The sequence below is a fragment of the Panthera tigris genome, chromosome D1 (assembly GCF_018350195.1).
Source record: "Panthera tigris isolate Pti1 chromosome D1, P.tigris_Pti1_mat1.1, whole genome shotgun sequence".
In the NCBI taxonomy this organism is placed as follows: Eukaryota; Metazoa; Chordata; class Mammalia; order Carnivora; family Felidae; genus Panthera; species Panthera tigris.
The window spans coordinates 23,714,498-23,730,692 of NC_056669.1; the positions used below are offsets into that span (position 1 = coordinate 23,714,498).

At 47.7% G+C, this 16,195-nt stretch overlaps 1 protein-coding gene and 1 long non-coding RNA gene across 3 annotated transcripts in view; both read right to left on the reverse strand.

The window, feature by feature from the left end:
• Positions 1–16,195, reverse strand: part of KIRREL3 (kirre like nephrin family adhesion molecule 3) — a 546,659-nt gene that overhangs the window by 470,157 nt on the left and 60,307 nt on the right. The gene's annotated exons all lie outside the window — the stretch shown is intronic.
• LOC122231326 overlaps positions 1–16,195 on the reverse strand; it is a 34,119-nt gene that overhangs the window by 16,424 nt on the left and 1,500 nt on the right. The window lies entirely within an intron of this gene.

A 16,195-nucleotide genomic window follows, 5' to 3' on the forward strand; every position in this document is an offset into this window, starting at 1 on the left:
TTTCTAGAAAACCCCAACCCCAGATCACTTCACGATCTCCCTCCTCTGCGCCTAATCCTGGGAAGCTGCAAGGAGCCAGAGATAATCACCCCAGCATGCGGATTGGCTGCATTTGTATGTCTGATCTGCGACCTTAGATGCCCCCTCTGACACCGTCTCCCCAATGCCTCTGTGCTTCTATGGTTAGATCTCCCTGCCACTCCCCACAAAGGCTAAATCAAACATTCTCCACTCTTCTTAAACTTTACTGCCTCTTCCCTGGCTCCCACTCTCAGCAGACGACGTCTCTCTGCTTCCCAGAAAGCAGATGTCACCAGATAAGTATCTTCTCAATGTCTTATATCCAAACTCCTCATCTTGACTTTACCCGTACTCACATGTCCCACCTTCCCTCCTGTTATATGAGACAAGTGAAAGGCTAATCCTTCCTTCTGTGGTGCGGATTCTCCGTCCTCCAACTTCTAGGACCGCGTCCTGTCCATTTCACCCTCTCTCCTTCTTCCCCATAGGATTCACATATGTGACAACATCTCCCATCTTAAAAACAGGGCGGCACTGACAATTGTCCCTTCACCTGGTATTCCTCTGCAGCCACTTCCCCATTTTCTCCTCTCAGTGTCTGTGTCTATGCTTCCTCCTACACATCTTTCTCTGAGGTTTAACTGACCTTGTGGCTCTGAATTCCAATGGCCATGGGTTGTCTCAATGTGACTAGAGTCATTTCTCTCTCACTGAACCAATCCTGCCTTGACGTCTATGACAGCATGCTCTCCCGGTTTTCCTGTTACTTTTCTGGATGTTTCTTCCCAGTCCACTCATGGACTCCTATTTTTTCTTTTAACCCTTTTCTTAAATGTTGGCATTCACTGAGGATTCTGCCAAGGTTCTTTCCATAACCCCAAAGCTCATTCTTTTCTGAAGCCCCAGCCCCCTACAGCCACACTTTTTCCTGGACATCTCTAGTTGGAGATCCCGTAAGCAACTCTGGCTCAACATGTCAAAAATGGAACTCAGGGCTTTGCCCCCAAACCTTCTCCTCCTCATGATCTCCATCACCGTGAATGGCTCTTCTGTCCACCCAGAAACTAGAGTGCCAGTCGTCTATGGCATCTTCTTTTCCTTATGGGCGATCCCTGCATTCTTTGTATCTTACTCATAAATATTTGTATCACTGCATTCCCAACACTTGTGCCTTATGGAGAGTAAATAATAAACAAGGATTTTGTGGCTGGTGGATCAGACGTGTCCTGACTCTACCCCTCTGTTCCTTCCCCACTTTCTTAGCTCAGGCCAACACCATCTCTCACCTGGATGGATCCGCCCAACTGATTTCCTGCCTTCATTTCCTCTTCTGGCTCATCTGTCCTCATCACTGTAGAGAGACTGACCTTTCAAAACACACATCAGGCCTTCTAACTCTCCTGATTACATCCTTCAGAGAGCTCCCTCCCAGCACCTAACGTAGTGCCAGATGCTTATCAAGTGCTCCAAAAATATTTGTTCAATGAACAAAATGATTGGGATCTAACATAAGAGGATTTCCAGCCACACAGGAAATCTAATGCCCACTAATGTTATATCATTATTGTATTTGCTCATTTGCCATAAGGAACATATTTGGCCTCACATACTCAACCCACAGGCTTCTCTTCAGCTTCTGTTTACTTCCTCCCTGAAACTGGCCCAGAGGAGCATTTACTGAAAGGCAGGGTCATCTGGGGGATCTGGAAGAAGGGTTAAAGGAAAAAACAGACTCGGGGCATCTGGGTGGCTCAGTCGGTGAAGGTCCGACTTTGGCTTAGGTCAGATCTCAAGGTTCGTGGGTTCGAGCCCTGTGTCCGGCTCTGTGCTGACAGCTCAGAGCCTGGAGCCTGCTTGGGATTCTGTGTCTCCCTCTGTCTCTGGTCCTCACCCACTCACGCTCTCTCTCTCTCCTTCAAAAAGAAATAAACGTTAAAAAAAAGACAAAAACACAGACTCTTTGCTCCATTAAGGTCCCTGTCTCTCTAAGCAAATGTGGCTGCCCTGATGCCCCCCTCACCCCTGCCATGGCTTGATGGCGGTGACTGGAAGCCGGCTGTGTGCTCACCCCTGTCTCACTAACACACTCCCCTCATTTCTCCACCCCTCCTGGTTTGTTTCTCTGGATCTTGAGAATGGAGGCTGTTGTTAGTACGTTTCACTTTGCAACAGCACGGACATTCATTGTGGCCGTGTGTGTGTGTGTGTGTGTGTGTGTGTGTGTTTAGTGTGGTAAGAGAGGCAGGAAAGGAATAAAAGGAAATCCCTCGGGGCTGTGCTTTAGGGAAAAGCAAAAGGGGGTGCACAGCGTCTTGAGAGGGGCTCTCCTGGAGACTGCTGTGTGTTTTTCCACGCTCCCTCCTTCCACAAGGAAAAGGGAGAAGGTTGACAGGATCATGCCAGCCCTTTCAGAGATGCACCCCTGCCACCCCTCCCCCTGCCACACACCATTACAATCCACTGGTAACTGGAAGGTTCCCCTGCCCTTTCCTCAGGCTGTCAATGCTGTGGGATCTACTGCACATGCGCCTGTGTCTTGACAGGTGCATGGGAGCCACACGGTCACGATGAGGCTTCCAGGCAACAGCAAGCATCGGCTTTTCTCCAGCACGCAAGTCAGTGATGGGAGTCTGGGAGTGTAAAAGGGATGGAGAGGACAGCAGAAAAGCTCCGTGGCTACCCCATGACAGAGGCATGGAGTCATAGAGGCCACATGAGGCAGCAGGGGGATTTATGGATTAAATGGAAGAGGCCATCGGACTGGAGTGAGCTCAGCACAAGGGTTGATCTGGAGAGCAGATGTCAGTGACTGGGAGCTTGCCCAGTCTGCCCTCTCCTCCCTGGTATTAAGTCTCCCTGATGTCAATGACCACCGGTCCCCTGGCTTCGTTCTCCACAGGGCTCAGGACGGCCAATATCCCAGAGTCACCACTGGGGACTTGGCCAAGGTAAGAGCCTTCAAAGCATCTCCTTCCCTCACGTCTCTTCCACTGCCCCCTGGCCAAGGCCCTGTGAGTGCAAGTACCTGTCTTCTCCTTCCCCCTCCTGCCACTGTGTGTTCCCAGCACCTGCCTTCCTCATTGGGTCTGCAGCAATCAGAGAACAGGGCTGTCGGCCAGGTTGAGGCCAACAGAAAACAGACACACCCGGACCTGGGACATCCACGTCCAGAATCCAACGTGTCTTATGCAGGACGGTCATCACACCGAGACGCTCTGGCCGTCTTCCCCTGGCGTCCAGCCCTACGTGACCCTCCCCTTCTTCCATGTCCCCAGGCCTTAGACTCCTCGTCCACATGTCACATCAGGCCCCGGCCCACCTCCCCAGGAGCGGAGATGCTGGTTAATAGGACAGTGGAGGCCCACGATGCCCCGCTGGTAACGAAGGGCAGGAGCAGGTACAGCTGGGTTTGAAACCTGGATCGGCCACCTGCTGATTGGGCCACTTTAGCCAAACAGTTCAGTTTCCTCTTCTGGAAGATGGGGAGAAGACTGTCTGGCTCATGGGTTGTGAGAATGAATGTTAACACCAAGCATTCCTAGCATGTACCCGATATCATCATAGAGTCTCCTATGTTAACCTGAGATTTTTCCTGTCACAGGTGACCCATGCAGCTCTCTGTGGAGTCACCATAAAACCCCAAGGTCTCACCTCCCAGGCTCTTCCCCGGGGAAGAGCCACGGCTCTGAGGGGCTGCTGAAAGACCCCGTGAGTAGAGTCAGGGACTGCTCCCTGCTGCACTGCTATCCCTACGTGTCCTCTTTGCCTCTGCAGAAGGCCCCGGACCATTGCCATCCCTATCCCAGTGACCTGCTGCTAGAATCGCGCCTGGGAGTGTGCTGGAAGCCACCTGGAACTGGCCCAAAAGGCACCTCAAAATGTCCAGTGGGAATGTCTTCTCCCACTCTGTTTGGGATGCTGTGCACAGCCGAGCATCGTGGAAACCTCTGATGTTTGGGTGGCTTCTGAATACTAAAGAGGGTGAGAAAAAAATGAAAGAGAAAGGAGAAAGATGTCTCGGTCAGAAGTTTTTCTAATCGCTATGGATTTTCCCCCGTTTTAGTGGATTTGAGAGAGGGTGTAGGCAAAGGAAGGGAAAAAAATCAAAAGCAGATTATTACCCTGAGCCGCTCTTGCTTTTCATCCTGAGCTACGACAGCCGCTTTTTTCCCCGCTCCATCTGCATGTTAAAGGCTGAGGGATGATGCCGGCAAAATATTGACAATTGAGTGGAGATTATAGGTTACTTGGATCTTGAAAGAGAGAATCAATTAAAATGGAGCTTTGCCCTCACAAGGTAAATTAGCTTCTGAAAAAAAAAGTCCGTTCCTCCCTCCCCACTGTCCAGAATGTGCTAGACAGCTGAGATGGGGTCACACAAATGACTGAAAGGAAAAGCATGTGGCACGTACGCACGCACACGCATGCACGCACACGCCCGCACGCACACGCCCGCACGCACACACACGCACTCACGCTGCACACCTGATTATTCAGCAAATACCGGCTGAATTTCTGATCGTGTGTGTGTACACACGAATGTATTTATACGTGCTATCCAATCCCACACACCATTCCATACGTGTTCCTACTCAGCCGCGCTGGGCATGGGATCCGTCGGGACTTCTGTGAGATTCTCCCAGGCTTACATGTTTTTCTTTCTCCCTTTCTGATAAAAATAATGCATCATTTTAGTAAATGAAAGATGCAAGGTCTCCTTTGCCCTCTCTGCCTTCGGACTACTTTACAGAAAGATGTGGACATGGCTTTTACTACAGCCATTTAATAACAGAGGAGAAAAGAAACCAGAATTTCAAGGATTTCCTCCCCCTCCTCTACCCGTCCCCGGAGCCCCTGAACTTGCAGCAAGAGTCACATAAAAGCTAGGCACGAGAACTGGTTTTGTCATCCATCTGGAGCTCTCGAGGGTTCTCGAACTCTCAGAGTATCCGTTCTTAGAACATGTGACCTTAGAGAAAGACGGTCACCCAGAGGACACCATCTGAGCCATATTTCCAGTCCTTCTGTCTCACACTTCATTCTGTCTTGCCATCTTTGGGATCAACGGTCTTAAGTAGGCTATGAGGAACCCGCCCAACTTTTCCATTATAAGTGGAGAATTTAGTCGAGGAAAAGAGTAAGATACGAACAAAGAATAACGAAGGACAAAGCTTTCCTGTTTGGGGTGAGGGTTCAAAGACAGTGCTTCTCAAGGGGTCCACAATCTAACGAGGGTGAGCCAGAAGTGTGCACGCACACAGCGTGTTGTGATACGCGCTACAGTGCAGGTATTTTGCAAGAGTCCAGAGAAGGGAGACTCGGTCTTCGCCGTGGCTTCAGTGGCATCGAGGATGAGTGGGAACTTGCTGGGTAGAGAGGACACGGGATGGATTCCAACAGACGGAAATGGGGAGCAAGGATTCAGACATACGCACATGCACAGGGCATTTAGAGAAGAGCAGACGTGTGACTAGATCACGGGGTGGGGAAGAGTAGCCAGAAATGAAGAGTGCGGAAGTTGACCGGTGGAGGCCAGATTTCACTGGGCCTGGAAATGCTTCCTCCTTCATCTTGAGACAAAGGAAGCTCTTCCGTCTACGGGCAGGGAATGTCCCAGTCAGGGCCAGGTTCTGGAAAAACTCTGAAATCAATGCAGAGAATGGCCCAGAGATGGGGGGCCCTGCAGACTGATCCTGTGTTCTAGAGAGCTGTACATGGGCTGGGGAGGGCGAGGGCTGGAGCCCAGGACTGATAGCAGCAGGAGGAGAGGGAGAATCAATGGCTTCCTCAGAAGCGTCCGTCATGCTCAGAGACAAGGGGTGAAACTGCAGCTAACCCAAGGCCCCTCCCCCGAGCAACAGGCAGGGAGACACACGTTGTTTTTCAATGATGGTAAGAAATAAAAAAGAAGTCAGGTTGTTTTATTTGTTTGCTTGGGGAGGATAAAATTAGGAGAAGAGTTTAGGTTTTAAAACAAATGGTTTCGTAGTGCTTACGATCTCTGTTGGCACCTCACTGGTTCCTCTGAGCTTAGGTTAAAGGTTAAGGCCATACTATGGGCGTGGGAGTCACGAGAAAATCTCTGACTGGTAGACAGAAGGAAGGAGGGAAGGAAGGAAGGAAAGGGGGGAGGGAGAAAGGAAGGGAAGGGGGGAGGGAAGAAGGAAGGAAGGGAAGGGGGAGGGAGGAAGGAAGGAAGGAAGGAAGGAAGGAAGGAAGGAAGGAAGGAAGTCTGGAGAACAGGGTGAGGTGGTGTTGGAGTCCAGACAAGAGATTCCTTTCAGGGCTTTTAAGAATGTGGGCAAAGGGGCACCTGGGTGGCTCAGTAGGTTAAGCATCGGACTTCGGCTCAGGTCACGATCTTATGGGTCACAGGTTCGAGCCCCGCATCAAGCTTTCTGCTGTCAGCACAGAGCCCACTTCAGAGCCTCTCTCTCGTTCTCTCTCTGCCTCTCCTCCACTCCTTCTCTCTCTCTCTCTCTCTCAAAATAAATAAATACACTTAAAAAAATAAAGCATTTAAAAAAAAAGAATGTGGGCAAGGATGAGGCGCCTGGGTGGCTCAGTCGGTTAAGCGTTAGAGTCTTGGTTTTGGCCCAGGTCATGAACTCATGGTTCGTGGCTTTGACCGCCTCGTGGGACTCTGAACTGACAGTGTTGAACTTGCTCGGGATTCTCTCTCTCTCCCTCTCTCTCTGCCCCTCTTCTCATAGTCTCTCTCTCTCTCTCTCTCTCAAAATAAATAATAAAAAAACCTTTTTTTAAAAGAATGTGGGCAGGGAGTGGGATCAGAGAGTAGGGACGACGCACAGTGTGGTCAGAGAGAGGAGAAAAGGCACATGAGATGGGATTTTCTTGCAAGGAAAGGAGAGAAGCATTTCAAGGAGCAAGCCGCAGCCTAGAGCTGAGCCCTCCATTCTCTGCCCCAGCCTAAAACGCACCTAAACCCGAATGTCACCTTGACGGGGAGTGACGGGGGAAAGGCGTGGGCACGTGGGTGACGCAGGTGTGTTCAGGAAGAGGGACGCAGGGTCAGCGGGGGAGGGAGACCTTTCGTGTCTAGGATAAAGGAGATCAATTTCACACGCGACACCATCTGGAAGGAGGAATTTCTGACTGCCCTCCGAAACTGCAAAGCAAAACCAATCGGATAGAAAACAGCCAAATGAAACAACAACAACAGCAGCAGCAACAACAACAACAGCAGCAGCAACAGGAAGTCAAAGGAGACAGGACAAAACCACCCAAAGCCGCCTCTTCACGCTGGAGCAGCACATGACCCAGTTTTGCAGCTTTCTGCAGCCGGGAGGTCGGCTGCCAGAGCAAGTCAAACAGGCCCAGAAACCAAAAACCCTGGCCTGCCTGGAGTCCCCGTGGGTACGAAAGTTCCTGGAGAATCTATTCACAGCTTCCAATTTCCCCTCCTCAGACTGCACATTCGCCTACGAGCGATTCCACGCTAAACATAACCCAGCCCAGAAAAATGCCCCTCTGTGCTTTCTTTCCGACGCGGGATTTCATCCGGGCTTAAGTAACACCTCGCGACATAACACAAAGAAGTGAAATGAGAGCTCATAATTGCATCAGAAGGCCGTGGGAGAGTCACCCACCACCCCCCGCACCGACTCCTAACCACACTTGAGGGAGGAGGGAGGAGGGGTGTGTAATTTCTTCATTTCTTACATTTTATGGAACACTTCACTTTGCTTTCAGCGTAATTATTGTTGTACTTTTCGCTGCTTCCCATTTGCTGTGTTTAAAAAAAAAAAAACACTTCTCTCCCCCCTGCACACTTTTCTTAATACATTAAAATTAATAACTCGTAACAGTGACCTAATTTGCTTTGAGTACTGTAACGCAGGGATTTTTTTATTCTCCCAGATCCGCAAAAACCCTTGACATGTTACTGTGGTAACAGAAGCAACCTGGTAAGTTCATGAATGAACCCCATTGTGCTCTCCAAAGCCTTCTTTTCCTGCATTCTTTGTAAGCTTTGGATCCCACCCTTGTCTGTCGAGCCCCGTGTTCGGTGCATTGGTCCTGGGTCACTCCCAACTGTCTCCAAGTCCATGCTGGGTGCCCGTGACCTTCCTGTTCTCCTCCAGAGTTGAGGGCAAGCCTCTCCTTAGCTTCCTGAGCTCCCCAGAGCCCTGTGGTAGGGCCTCTCCTTTCCTCCCTCGAAGTTTCTCCAAGGGTAGCCCGCATGGGTTACCCCCACGGCCTTCCCTGCTCTCAGGGATGTGTCCCAAATCCTTCACGTGGCCTCTCACCGGGCTCTTCACGATCTGTAGACTGGTTAACACACCAGCCATGTGGCCTGCCACTCTCCTCTCCATGCTCTTTCCTAGTCACACAGCGCACCTGGAAATTGCCAGGCTAGGCCAGTCATTTTTCTCTAAGCTTTCTTAGGCATGGACTTCCCTTGGCCCAACTTCCTTACCCATCTCCCACTCTCACACATGACAAGTGTAGATGTCACCTCTCAGAAACCTTGGGGAAACTGGACACCCTCCCTTTGAGCTCCCACAGCCCTCTGTGCCTATCCGAGCACAGGACTTAGGCGTACCATCTATGTCTGTCTGCTTACATTTATTGCCCGCCTCCCCAGCTTGTCGAGAAGCTTCTTGAGAGAAGGGTCTGTGTCTTGGGTGCTGCTGTATGTCCAGCGCCCATTAGGGATGCCTGGCACATGATGTGTCCCGAAATCAAAACTGAGGGAATGAGTGGACAGACTGGAATCTCTTACCCATCTTTTCTCACCCTCCTCTTTCCTTTTTCCCCTCCTTTCGTGTCGATTACTATGCAGCATTCACTGTTACTACGAGAACAAGAGGGGGGTTAGAAATAAGAACCCCCCCCATGGGTCCAGGACCCCAAGGTGCTGTGGGCTCTACACTTGGGGCACCCTCATAATATGTATGTTTCAAGCACTCCCCTATATAAACACCCTACGATGGTATCCTAGAGAATGAACCCCTGTTATGTCCAAATCTGTTCTCTAGTAGCAACGGGAAGAGTAAAGATCTTGAGTAGTCCTCATCTTGTTGCTTTTTTTTTTTTTTTTTGAGAGAGAGAGAGAGAGGAGAGAGAGCAAAAGTGATCAAGGGGCAGAGAGAGAGAGCATCCCAGGAGGGGCAGAAACAGAGAGAGAGAGAGAGAGAGAGAGAGATGGGGAAAGAGAGAAGCGGGCTCACCCAAAGCAGGGCTCATGATCATCTGAAGTGGGGCTCGAGCTCAGAGATGCGAGGCTGGAGCTCACCCGAAGCAGGACTCGAACTCACGAACCGTGAGATCATGACCTGGGCGGAAGTCAGACGCTTAACGACTGAGCCTCCCAGGCGCTCAGTACTCATCGTGTGAATAACTCGAGTAAGGAATGGAAACAGCCATGTACCGATATTCATTCTTCCTCATGACATCATAGGAAAGACTGTCACCGGTTTGCAGATGTTAGCAACAAGGGAGGCAAGGCGGAGTCCGCCCCTCACAGCCAGGAGGAGAGGAGCAGAAGTGGTTTGCAGAACCGTGGCGACCTGCCGCCCAGACTGCTGTGGAGGCTGTGCTCCAAACCTGCATGGGTGTGGACACGGCACTCTTGTCCCCAGGAGGGTAGGAGGATTTCATTTCCACAGCTACCCGGAGAAGGAAATCTGTCATCACCCTCAGCAGACAGCCAGAGAAGAAGAAAAAGAATAAAAATGTATCAAGGAGGCTGGGTATTGATTTTCAAATCCTGGCTGACAAGAAAATGATTTGGGTCCATTTCCATTTTGCGGCTGAAGCCCGGTGCTTTCTCTGCCTCTGTCTGACCCCTCGGAGCAGAGTTCATCAAGAATCTCCCCAGCTGACACTCTAATCCTGACTTTCAAAGAGCCTCTCCCTGGTTTGTCTAGAAGAAGCAAGGACTTGTGTGCAAGCGGTACAGTGTGGCTTCCTGAGTCTCATCTGGGAAGCAGTCAAGTGGGCCAGTTCGGGGGCCGGTATTTCAAGGCTGATTTAGAATAGTGCGTTTTAAAAGCCCTGCTTAGTCTCACCCAGATATGACCACGACCATCAACATTCATGTCCTGATGGAGGTTTTCGGCCCACACACAAGGACAAGGTTCAAGGCAGGCAACCTAACAAGCCCTGGGTCTTGCCTTGGGCAGTCCCTGCGACAGCCTACTCCCCGCAGGTACTTCCCACCAGGAGCCGTGCATCTGCCGTGAGCTTCTTCTCTCTGCACGACGAGAATTCTAAGTAAGGGCAACGGGCCTATGTATTTAATTTACTTGTAAGTGAACAGCTTCTGTGTGTTAGAAAAAAAAAATTAACTCAACCTATGAATTTGTAATTGCTTGAGATTTCACCTCCTGGCCACGCTTCTCTTCCTATGGAGTTATTAAAACCCACACAATACGGTCTAATAATTTATTAATAGTCAACATAAATAGATAACAGCTCACATAGCCATAATAGCCATTGCATGTGAAATAATGAGGGATTATTTAAAAGGCACTTCACTGGAGAGGAGGAAGCATGGCCGTTCGAGTCTAGAACCACTGTTGTGGCAGTCGATACGCTCACGTACACAAGGCCTTCTTGACTGTTCACTGGCCTCCACTGTGTCACTAGTTCCCCATGTCCATTTGGAAGGGGTGGGGTACCGGCCAGTCGTTGCTTAGCAGAAGAGGACATCCACATTAATGGGAGAGGAACAAACCATGTCTTCATGGAACAAAGTACAAAAAAACAAAAAAAAACAAAAAACTCATACTGGAGTAGAGTAATTATCACGGAAAGGGCCTCAACAATAATACATCTTCTGTCTCTCCATTGAACTTTCTACCATCAAACCCTGGCATGCCTTTCTCTGGCGGTTCCTTCATGCTAGCACCTTGGGAAATGAAGAAGGGAGCCTAAAGTCACCACGGCTTAATGAGAAACTCCCCATCCCCTCTGCTGCAGAGCTCCAACGGTCAGGCCCCACCTCCCACCCTGCTCGTCACATGATCTTCCCTGGAGACCTCCTCTGTACTCTTCTTGAGTGTTTTATGAAACTTCAAATTGAGGAACAGATACTTGGCAATCAGATCAGAAGGAAGACCGATCTGATTTTTATTTTGTAGGTGACCCTATATGTAAAGAAATCCTAAGGGATCAACGAAAAAATTACTAGAACTAATAAATGATTTCAACGAGGTCGCAGAATAGGAGATCAATATACAGAAATTAATTTTCTTTTTGTATACTGGCAATAATCCAAATTAAAAAAAATTAAGAGAACAATCCCATTTTCAATAGTATCAAAAACAATAAATCACTTAGGAATAAATCTAACCAGAGGAGTGAAAAATTCATATGCTGCCAACTAAAAAACATAATTGAGAGAAATTAAAGAAGTTGTAGATAAATGAAGAGACATTCCACGGTCGTGGACAGGAGATTTGAAAATATTAAATGGCGGGGCACCTGGGTGGCTCAATGGTTAAGCATCTGACTCTTGACTTCGGCTCAGGTCATGATCTCACAGTTCCCGAGATCAAGTCCCAAGTCTGGCTCGGTGCTGACAGTGTGGAGCCTGCTTGGAATTCTCTCTCCCTCTCTCTCTGCCTCTTCCTCTCCCTCTCTCTCTCTCTCTGTCTCAAAATAAATAATAAGCATTTAATATATTAAATGGTAATTCTTCCCAAATTATTCTAATTAGAAACACAATCCCTATAAAATCTCAGCAGGTTTTTTTTTTCAGAAACTTGACACCCCAATCTCAAGATTTATATAGAAATGCAAGAAATGAAGAAGAGCGAAAACAATTTTGAAAAAGAAGAAAGTTGGGAGTACTATGGATTTTACATTTCCTGATTTTGAAACATGCTACAGTAACCCACACAGTGTGGCTTTGACATAAGGATAGACATTTAAATCAATGGAACAGAATTGAGAGTCCAGAAGTAAACCCTTACATTTATGGTCAATTGTTATTTTTAAAAGATGTCAAGGCAATTCCATGGCAGAAGAATAGTTTTTTCAACAAATGGTACTGAAACAGTTGGATAGTCACATGCAAAAGTGTGAATTTAGACCTTTGCCTCACACCACAATAATTTACCCCAAATTGATATGGACCTAACTGTTACAGTTAAAACTATAAAATTTTTACAAGAAGACATAGTAGAAAACCATTGTGACCTTGGGTTAGGCAGAGTTTCCTGATAAACAACAAAAGCATGATCCATAAAGGAATGCATTAAGAATCTGGATTTCATCAAAATTAAAAACGTTTGCACTTCAAAAGACACCATTACGCAAATGAAAAGATAAGCCACACAGTGGGAGAACGCTTTGAAAATCATATACTTTTGATAAAATAACTTGTATCCAGAACACAGAAACAACTCTTTTCAAAAAAATCAATGATAAGAAAGCAAACAACCCAACTGAAAAATGGGCAGAAAGAGAATGAGAAGACAAGTCACAGACGAAGGGAAAATATTTGCAAAAGACATAGTTGACAGAGAGGACTGTTATCCAAAACATACAAAGAACTTTTGAAACTCAGCAATAAGAAAATGAACAGCCTGGTTAAAACATGGGCAAAAGACCTGAACAGGCACCTCACCTAAGAAGATATACACGTGGTGAATAAGCACATGAGACGATGGTCCACCTCATGTGCCACTGCAGAACTGCAAAATAAAAAGAACCAAAAGATGCCGCTATACACCTATTCGAATGGTCAAAATCCAAAACACACACAGCAGCAAGAGCTGGTGAGGATGTGGAGCAAGAGAACTCTCACTCATTGCTGCTGGGAATGCAAAATGGTACAACCATTTTGGAAGACTGGTTGGCAGTGTCTTATAAAACTAAACGTACACTTATGATCCAATAACATACTGATATTTACCTAAATGGGTTGAAAACTTATGTCCACACCATAACTTGCGCATATGGCAACTTTATTTATAACTGGCAATACGTGGAAGCAACCAAGATGTCCTTCAGTAGGAACGGGTAAAAGGATACATACATGTACATCCATACAATGGAATAGTATTCGGGGCTAAAAAGAAATAAGCTGATGAAAGCCATGAAAAGATCTGGAGGACACTGAAAATGCATATTACGAAGTGAAAACACAACAACAACCTGAAAAGGCTACATACTTTGTGAATGACCACATGACATTTTGGAAAAGGCAAAACTATGGAGATGGTAAAAAGATCAGTGGTTGCCAGGGACTGAGGGGAAGGGCAGATCAACAGGTAGAGCATAGAGGGTTTTTAGAGCAGTGAAACTACTCTACAATACTGTCATGGTGGATCCATGTCATCATACATTTGTCAAGACCCACAGAGTGTATAACACCAGGAGCGAACCCTGTAATGTAGACTATGGACTTTGGGTGATGACGTGTCCGTGTAGGTTCATCGACAGTAACAAATGTAACAATCTGGTAAAAGGTGGAAAATAGTTGGGACAGGTTCTTAAAATGTTAAACATAAAGTTACATGACACAGCAACTCATTTCCTAGATCTCTATCCAAGAGAAAGGAAAATATGTGTCCACAAAAGACGTATATATGAATGTTCACAGCAGCATCTTCATAAGGAGCAAAAAGTCATAAGGAGCAAAAAGTGGAAGGAACTAAAATGTTCATCATTGACTGTTCATCCGTACAAAAATGGACGAACTACTGATAGCTACGATGTGGGTGAACTTCAACAACATGCTAAGTGAAAGAAGCCAGACACAGAAGGCTACATAGTGTACAATCCTGTTGGTGGGAAATGTCCAGAAAAGGCAATCTAGAGACAGAAAGTAGCTTAGTAATTGCCTGGAGCACGGTGAGAGCGGGTGGGGTTGTAGAGATTGCCTGCAAACAGGCAGGAAGGATTGTTCAGGGGAGACTGAACTGTTCTAAAACTGGATGGTAGTAACGGTCGCACAACTGTGTCAGTTTACTAAAAATCATTCGATTGTACACTTAGCGAATTTTATGGTATGTAAATTATGCCTCAATAAAGCTGTTAAAGATAGCAGATGCTTATTAAGGATGTCATGAGGGTACAAGAATAGGAGGGCACACATTAAGAAGACTACCTATGATTAATGTAACATCACCCCATCACTGGTGAATGAGCCTTTCAGGAATACCTCCTGCTGGGCACTAGAAATTCACCATATTTACCTAGAAACATAGCCTTCCACTTACATCAAGCAGAGACAATTGAAGTCACCAAGCCCAATTCAAGCCTCATCCCACTAGCAAAATGAAACGGGTAACCCGCAGCTTGGTCAGAAAGAGGCTATGACCTAGGAGCCTGTACTAAAACAACCATGGCCTCCAGAATGTCTTCCATTCATCTCGGTGGGGGTTAAAAGGCCTGAACAATAGAGTTATCACTTACCCAGTTGACTGGCCTCTCGTTTGTACAAGAGCTAGAGTAAGGAGAGTAACTTACTTTTGTGACGCTCTTACAAAATGCTTTAACATACACTCGTCTGTCTGTTCTCACAGCAGCCCCATAGGTGGATGTGGGACGAACACCACTGGCTGACTGGCCTGACCCTCATCCAGTCGCAGTCAAGGAGATGTGAGTGTACGTTTACCGGGTGGGCTCTGGGAAAGCTTTTCCTCTTTCTGACACAGAGAGGCTGATCTTCTGTCCCTTCCTCTTCCCCCTTCTCTGTGCCTAGAGCAAGGCATTTCTAAGATAGAAAAGTCAAGGACCACGAAGGGAAAAGCTGGTACAAAAGGGCCCAGAGAGCCCCAAAGATGCTCGTCCTGACACAGTCAAGCTGCCAAACCAACTGCGACAGCATATCCTGGAAGGCTCGGTAAGTGAGGGGGTGTTACTTCCTGCTTGTTTAAATCACTGTGCTAGGCTTTTACTTTTACTGGTTGTTGCGAAACCTCTCGCTACCTGGTTAAGGCAGAAGTCATTAGCTGTACTTCACAGATGCCCAAGCTAAAGCTTTGAAAAACTATGCCACTCAACCAAGGGCAAGCTGCCAGCAACGAGAAAAACAGGAACGTGTACCCAGCTTTCTGAATCTAGGAATGTAATAGCCACAACAGAGACAGCAAAAAAAAAAAAAAACAAAAAAAAAAACAACACAACAACAAAAAACACCCGTTGAGCACTGAGTAGGTAGCAGGCCTCTGACTTCACTAGGTCCTTGACTTTTCTCTAATTCTTAGGACTCCGCGGGCCCGCTAGTATTATACCCATTTTATGGATGAGCATATAGAGATTAAGAAAGATGAAGTCAAAGTCCACATAGCTCTTAAGTGGTGGTGCCAGGAGTCTAAACTGGCATGTATCTTATCTGCTCTGAGGAGAGTCCAGAGGAGTAAAGCATACTCCCTGGGATTCACTGACCGGCTGATGGAAAGCATCATATACTTAGGAAATGGGTCTGGATGATCCCTAGTGGGATTCAGGTTGGCTAGCCAAACTCATCACCCTTGCGGGGAGGGGGGGGGTCTTACTTTAAATGCGTTATTAAAGCAACTTTCTGGACACAATTGTCCTTTCACTGCTCACGACCACTCTTGTACTGTCAAGTTCACCTCTTCCAGGAACCCCTCCCTGATTGCAGGCATCAGAGGGCATGAAAGGGAGTTCTCCACGGGAGATGTGAGATTCTGCTTCTTTCTGGAGAGAGGGGTTCAAATTCGGGGCCACTTTTTGGCAGCACCAGCCTGACAACAGCAATCTGGAGCCCAGAGTAAGTACCAGGAGAAGGGAACCCCTACGTCGGGGGTGAAGACATGGCTGCCGGAGCAGGGGCTGCAGGGAGAGAAGCGGCTCTCAGCCAGCGCCAGGCACAGGTTGCACGCGCCACCAGAGGCGGTTGCCATTCGAAGCACAGAATGTATAGCGTGTCCCACACTTGAGGTGCCACGGGGGCGTGCGCGTGGGGTCGGAATTGGGGCCAGAGTGGTAAAAAGTAACGCAGAGGGATTTAGAGATGTTCACGGCGAACCGCCGTCGCCTTTCAGGATAATGTCCCCCTCTTCTGAGACGGGGCTGCAACCCCATCCATGTCCATCAGGCCCATATGGGCTACCAAGCCTTTAAGAGCTTAATTAGTTTTTCTCTCTGGGTTCCCTGCCTCCCCAGCAATGACTGAGTACCTGATTCGCTTAAACAGGGGGCATCCAGCATTGATGCCTTTTCAAGGGAT